The sequence below is a fragment of the Echinops telfairi genome, unplaced genomic scaffold (genome assembly GCF_000313985.2).
Source record: "Echinops telfairi isolate 266 unplaced genomic scaffold, ASM31398v2 ScPeMD7_7406;HRSCAF=8444, whole genome shotgun sequence".
In the NCBI taxonomy this organism is placed as follows: domain Eukaryota; kingdom Metazoa; phylum Chordata; class Mammalia; order Afrosoricida; family Tenrecidae; genus Echinops; species Echinops telfairi.
In genome coordinates, this window is record NW_022111306.1 from 102,754 (window position 1) to 109,820 (window position 7,067).

Below are 7,067 nucleotides of genomic sequence, written 5' to 3' on the forward strand. Positions count from 1 at the left end.
TTATATGTAGCTCCCTGTGATCAATTCCCCGTTTCTACACCCCTCCTTCCCTCCTGGTATCGCCACTGTCACGCCTGGTCCTGAGGGGTTCATCTCTCCTAGATTCCATGCGTTTCCAATTCCCATCTGTACCGCTGTGCATCATCTCTTCTAACCAGGTCTGCAAGGCAGAATTGGGGTCCTGGTAGTTGGGGGAAGGAAGCGTTTAAGAACTAGAGGAAGGTTGTGGGTTTCATTAATTTTACATCCACATAGGCTGGACTCTGGAAAGCCGATTCTGGACTCACCCTTTGTCACATGGTGTTGTGGCACTCCTTTTGAAAATGTCCGATCTTCCACAATAAAACATTTTCTCTTTCGTTTGTTTCTAAATTTTCCTTTTCTGCTACTTCTCTACTTTTGAAAGCAAGGGAGCTTCCTGGCATTGTTTCGTGTTTGGTTTTAGGATTAACTTCCTCTCATGTGTTTTCACCTTTAGGCCTTCAGAGGCTGCAGCGCCCCCCACCCCGAGGGCACAGAGGCTTTGGCCACCAGGTTTTGTTTACAATTGGAGGCCTTAGATAACAAATAAGTCCCTGCTTCTTCAGTTTCTTCTAAAGTTTCATCACCTAAATCATACTACTTCAAAGAAATTTTAGCTTGCTTTTGTAGATTTGGATAGCTCACACAAGATTTCTCACTAGACTGATAATCCTCTTTCCCTTTCTCCTGCAGAGGTTCTGAACCCACCTTCATTGAACCCACAGAGACCTTGTCTCTGCTGTGATGTTCTCCCTATATCTCTATACTTTCTTTAAGTTTATACCAACTTCCTCCCAAGCCCTCCAGTACTCCGTTATTTGGAATATGAGTTGGATAGTCCTTTCATGTGACCCTGCTCGGGTTGTTGTGGGCCCATGAGGGCATCGCTTCACTGGCTGAACTCTAAGAAGGCCTCATGGTGCTTGGAGCACCTCGGTGGCATGTGATGTTTCCCTCTGCAACTGGAGTGCCGAGGAGTGGTGTGGGGTTGTACCCTCCTTGGTGTAGAGCACCGCAGCTGGCAGGGGGAATTACCCTAGTCAGAGAGATCGCCTTGGAGGTTGGGTGGATGTTCCCGCAGCAGCATGGAGCCCCACCAGTGTTGGGCAGGAGTTTCCCCCAGTCACTTGTAGGGCCTCAAGGTTGAGGCTGGAGATCACCCCACTGTTTGAAGGAGAGAAGCCCCTGCTTCTTGGTGTATGGACAAGGGCTGGCGTGTTTTCTCCAGTTGCGTGTAAAACCAACAAAATCAGGCAGGAGCTCTCCCAGTTGGATCTTCAGAGTTCCCCTGGGCAGAGAGGAGTGTCCTGGAGGCCACTAATGGCTTGTGAAAGGAAAAGAGGGAGAGGAGAAGAAAAAGAGAGAAAGAAGAAAACAAGACTGGAGCAGCAATGCCAAGCAAACTAACATACGCCCCCCCCCCCAAAAATGCACAGACTAAACAAAAGGAAAACAATAAAAAGAAAAAGAAAACAACAAAAATGGAGAACTGAATCTGCTGAGACTGGCAGGAAAGAGAGAAGAGATAGAAGAGGAGAAAAGAAGAAAAAGTGAAAGAAGAACAAAACAAAAGAAAGAAAAAGACAAATAAAACAAAGGAGAGAAAATTTAAAACATAGAGAGATAGCTGAACCCCGTGCTGTACCATGTGTAGCACTGTCTCGTGCTGTGTGCAGCACAGTCTCGGAGCTCAGGCTGTAGCTCTCCCCACTGGGTGGGCAGAGTTGCCCTAGGCAGCGAGTAGGGTTCTGGAGACCAGCAGTGCCATGTGGAAGGAAAGAGAGGGAGAGGAGAGAATCATAAAAGCAAAGAGAGAAGAGAAGAGAACAGAGAAATAGAGAAGAAAGAAAGAAAAAGAGAAGAGAGAGAAAGAAAGGCAAAATTCAACTGTGCTCACTAAGATTGGCTGTGATGGTAAAGAGAGAAGAAAGAAATAAAGAATAAAGAGATAGCTGATCCCTGATTGCCTGAATGTGGGGCTATAGGGGTTTAAACCCTGTGTTTGTTGGCCACGTGAATGTCTTCTCTGATGAAGTGTCTGATCATATTTGCTGCCCCTTTTTCAGTTCTCTTTTCATGTCGATAAAGTCAGCTGATGAGTCTTATCTTACAGCGCTCTCCTGTGTATGCCTCTGCTGAAGAATGTTCCAATGCCCAAAGCCACCCTCCTTCAAGTATCCTACATCCAGTGACTGTGTGATGTAGGCTATAAAGGCCCAGTCCCCTTTGGACAACTTGGAACAGCTCTGACGGGCCATTTGAACTTCAAAGTTCTCTGTGAAGCCAGTGTAGGCTTTTATTATGTCTGCAACACAGCTTGACTTTTCTCCCTGTCCCACCCAGCTTCTTCCCCTCCCCTGCTTGTGATGGATCCCCAAAGTACTCCCTAATAAGCTTCCTGCACACTCATTTCTAGCTCAGATTTATTTGGCAGGGAATCCAACCTGCAACATTATGACTTTGCAAGTGGATTTTATCTCAATTGCATCATTTTCAGAGAACATACTATAATTTCAGCCCATTAAGATGAAAAGAAACATGTTTTATGGACCATTTTATTGTCAATTTGTATAAATATTCCTTATGTGACAGAAAATAACATATATGGTAAAATTATTATTTCTAATTTTCTGTGTATGCCTGTCACATCAGAGTTGCTAAGCATGCTGTTCTCATCTCTGTCCTCATTGGTTTGTTCTTTCTCTATTTGCTCTATCAATTACTGAGAGAGGTATGTTAGAATCCCAAGCGGATAGTTGATGTTTCTAATTGTTCCTTGTAGCTTTGCTAATATGCTTTGTGTCTGAGGATATGTAATTATAGAAATTTAAATGTAATTTGTACCCCTAAATTTTAAACTGTTATTTCTTTACGGTGAATTAAGCATTTACCATGGTGATAAACTCTTATTTGTAGTAATGATGTTTGACTTAAAGTCTATTTTGTCTAATATTAAATACACCTGCTCTATATTAACTTTTTCAATTATTTCATTTTAAAGATATGTATGTATTCTCATAGTTCAATATTTTAGTTATCAAGTCTTTTTTTAAGTGGATAATTCAGTTTATTTCCATTTAAACACATAGTTCTTATTTTCATTATATTTTTATGTTTCCCATCCATTCTATATTTTGTTTTTCTTAATCCATGGCTTCTTTTGAATTGAAATATGTTTTATCCTTTCTTTATTTTTCCCTTCTACCAGCTTGGAGATTATATGCTATCAAATCTATTAATAGCTGTCATAAAAATATTTGAATATGTACATTTTTTATGTATATACGTGTGCTCTGTTTCACATGACACTCTACTTTTATACCTAGATTTTATAATTCTTTGAAATGACCACACGGAATTTACATATTATATTCATGATAATAGATTAATTAAGGAAGTTACTAGGTTACAAAACAGGTGAGAGATGCTTAAGGTATAGCCATGCAGTCACAACTTAGTACAAAGTTACTTAAGGGCTATTAATAAATGGCCCAAGGGCATGCCACTCCTCAACCCAAAGGCATTCAGTTTAGGTTCCTTGGGTCAGCAAATCCAGCTTCCCAAATTCACCCTATATCAGTAAGCCTTAACCTACAGGCATTCGGCTCCACCTTTGTGGGTCAGGAAGCCCACCTCCCCTGATTAAGTGCTCAGAGGCACCCCACTGTACAAATAAGCCTCCTGCCCCAAAGCACTCAACTTCCTTTGCTCTGTGGGCTAGCAAGTCCATTACCATGCTTCATGCTCTGGTCCTGGGTCTGCGGCTGCTGCTCATATGTCGCAGTCATTTCTTAGATCAAGAAGGTTCACTGCAGAGGCATTTTAGGGTCCACTCTAAACACTTGCTGGTAATGAAAGCTCCCCCCTGCTTTTCAGAGGGCTCATTTTATGTGCAAGACGATAGCAATCCACTGACTCCTGTTGACAAGCATTCACAACAGAATTCTATCAATATCTTCACCTCCCTTCTTCTACCCTGACCAATCAGATTGAAGTCATCAGATGGGAGTTACAGAGACTACGGCTAGAAGAGCCATGTTAAATAATTTGTTGCTATCATATCATTCAATTCATATCATTGATCAAAATACCAATATTTTGCTGGATAACTCAAGCACCTTATAACACTTTTCATGTAATTCTTAGCGTTCAGTGATTTTTTTCTTAAAACACAGATGATTTGAATCTGGTCTGACTGGGTGGGGCAATTGTGCTTTTCACTTAAATGGTAAAGCATCCATTTGATGTCCCAGACTAATGGGATTAATCATGTATTAGACTCGACATTGAGATATGCTAGGATTGAACCTCTATCCTCCAGACTCTTTGAGGTTGGGGGCAGTGTAGCGCAAATTCACCAAAAAAATCCAAACTTACTGCCATTGAATCAATTCAGACTCACAGTGACCCTGTCTAGGTCCACCTTATGTTCAGGGGAGAAAGCAGCACGGTTCTGCTTACATCTTCCGGTTCCCACCCTCACTTTGAATTTGGCTTGATAATGCCATACCATATAACTCAACATTCATTATGTTTAGAAGATTGTTTTAATGTGGTGTTTTAAAAAATCTTACTTTTTTTAGCTTTTAGGAGTTGAATGTCTCCAGATCATTGTCATATGAATGAAAATGATATTTAATTTTTGTTTTATTTTTGTTAACACAAGGCCTATTTCTCCTAGTTCCTATTAAGTTAATTCTAAAACAAATATTTAAATCATTAATAATGGGATTTCCAGTTACTAGATTTGACTGGCATCCCTAGTACCAATGATCACTGAGGAAGCTCAAAGAACTACTTCCTGATTACTATCACAACCTCTTTCCACGTGATTATTTTTATTTGTACTTCTAAATTTTAATTTATTATCTATTAATATGGACTGGTGAGATTGGATTATTCTTAGACCCTAACTCATTGGGGATAGCTAATTTATTTCCATCACACAGAAGTCAAAGGTGGCATAGTGGGCTATGCACTTACCTTGAGGTCAGTAGTTTGAACCCATTAGCTACTCTGAGGTGGAGAGGTGAGGCTTTATGCTCCTGAACAGATTCACTGCCCTGGAAGCCAAAAAGGGGCAGTTCTACTCTGTCCTTCAGCGTTTCTCCGAGTCAGCATTGAAGTGATAGCAGGAAGTCTTGCTTTAGAGGCTCCTCTGCATAAGTCAAAAATACCAGACAGTTTAATGTTTGTTCAAAGTTGTAGTCGATTAAGGGAAAGCCTCTTACTTCCAACCAGTCTGTCAATTTAAACTTTGCTCTTATTTCCCAATATCATAAAGCCTCATCCAGGAATATTCTGACCAAAATAACTACTTGGTTGTTTTTTGTTTTGTTTTGTTTTAACTTGGTTGGTTTTTAAATATGAAATTATCTATGAGTATTTTCAATTTGACATCCTAATATCTGTACCCTAATACTAAGCTATCAAATAAAACTTTGTAATCATGTTATAGTCATTATTGTTAGTGGAACTTCTTACAATTATTGTGTTTATGAACCAGTTCATCTGTTAAGATAAAACCTAATAAACACAATGTCATCAAATAGATTCTTACTCACTGTGACCCTATAGGATTTCAATACCAGACCTTCAATACCAAGACAATGCAATGGATCTTTAAGGGACCAGATAGCCTCATCTTTCTACTGAGGACTGGTTACTGGGTTTGAATGGCCAGCCTGTGGTTAGCATTCCAACACTTGCCCTACAGCACCACCAGGGCTCCTTTAAGAATTAATAGCTGTCCTGAGGAGCCAGGAACAGGAGCCCTGGTAGCTAGTGTGTAGGAGTGCAATCTGCAAGGTCAGCTGTTGGAAACCACCAGCCACCCCATGGAGAGGGAGGAGGCATTCTCATCTGTAAATGGTTACAGACTCAGGAGCTTCTCTTACAGGCTTGCTATTAACACCGACTCCATGGCGATGAGTTGGTTTGATCTTTGGAAGGAGCCCTGGTGATATAGTTGGTTACGAGTTGGGTTGCAAACCACAAGCTCAGCAGTTTGAAACCATTAGTTGCTCCATGGGAGAAAGACAAGGCTTTCTACTCCCATAGAGAGTTATGCTCTTAGAAACCCATGGGGGCAATTCTACCTTGTCTTATTCACTATTAGCTTTATGTAAAGTCAATAGCCCCAAAGGAAGTGGTAACACGTCAGTAATCCATGGGTGAGGACAGTGACTGTTTCTGTAAGTGACACATATTAAGTATCTTATGAAACAGGAAGGTCCATACAATAATTGACAGCATTTAGTAGAAATGTGATTGAGGTGACTTTAAAGCTTGACATAATAGATCACTTAGATATCAGTACATGTTGTGACCACTTATATTTACTTTTGAAACAAAGGTATAGACACAAAGCATTCCATTGTATGTGGTAAAAGCTTATATTTGCCTTTGAAATAAAATCCCTCTTGCTAAACACAGTTTGAGGGCCAAAGATACTCCCAGATTTACTCAAGCACACTAGACACATAAAGATGAAACATCATTTGTTTTATAACTTCCTACTTCAAGGAAAAACATCTGTTCAACAATTTTTAAAAATTCACTGGGGTTGAATTTCTGATGTTAATCCCTCTTATAATTATTTGTGACAGGGATCATGCTGATCAGGAATGCAGCTCAGGATACACAGTAGGTATGTCGGTAGCAAAGTACATACATAGCAATATTATTAAAAATGTAGTCCAAACTACAGCAAAATCCTAAATTGTGGATGTGAGTGGGAAGCAGAAGGTAAGAGGCTGGTTAAAATGGAGGAGAGTTTGCACCTAGGTAGGAGAGTTTTCCTGACGTGATCTTTAACCTCAGTGTTGCTGTCACTCCCCACTTCCAAATCCAACAACAGGAGAGCCAGCGCCATCTCGTCCTTCTGCTATACGAAACAGCACCCAGTTTGCAGCAGAGAAGTGATAGCACAGCATCAGGGTAGAAGCAAATACTACGCCTGCTATCAATCACACTGATCTTCATCGTAGTAAAGTAGCATGTCTGCACTTAATACCAGTGGTAGAGTTGTGCTTAAAGTGTCTGTT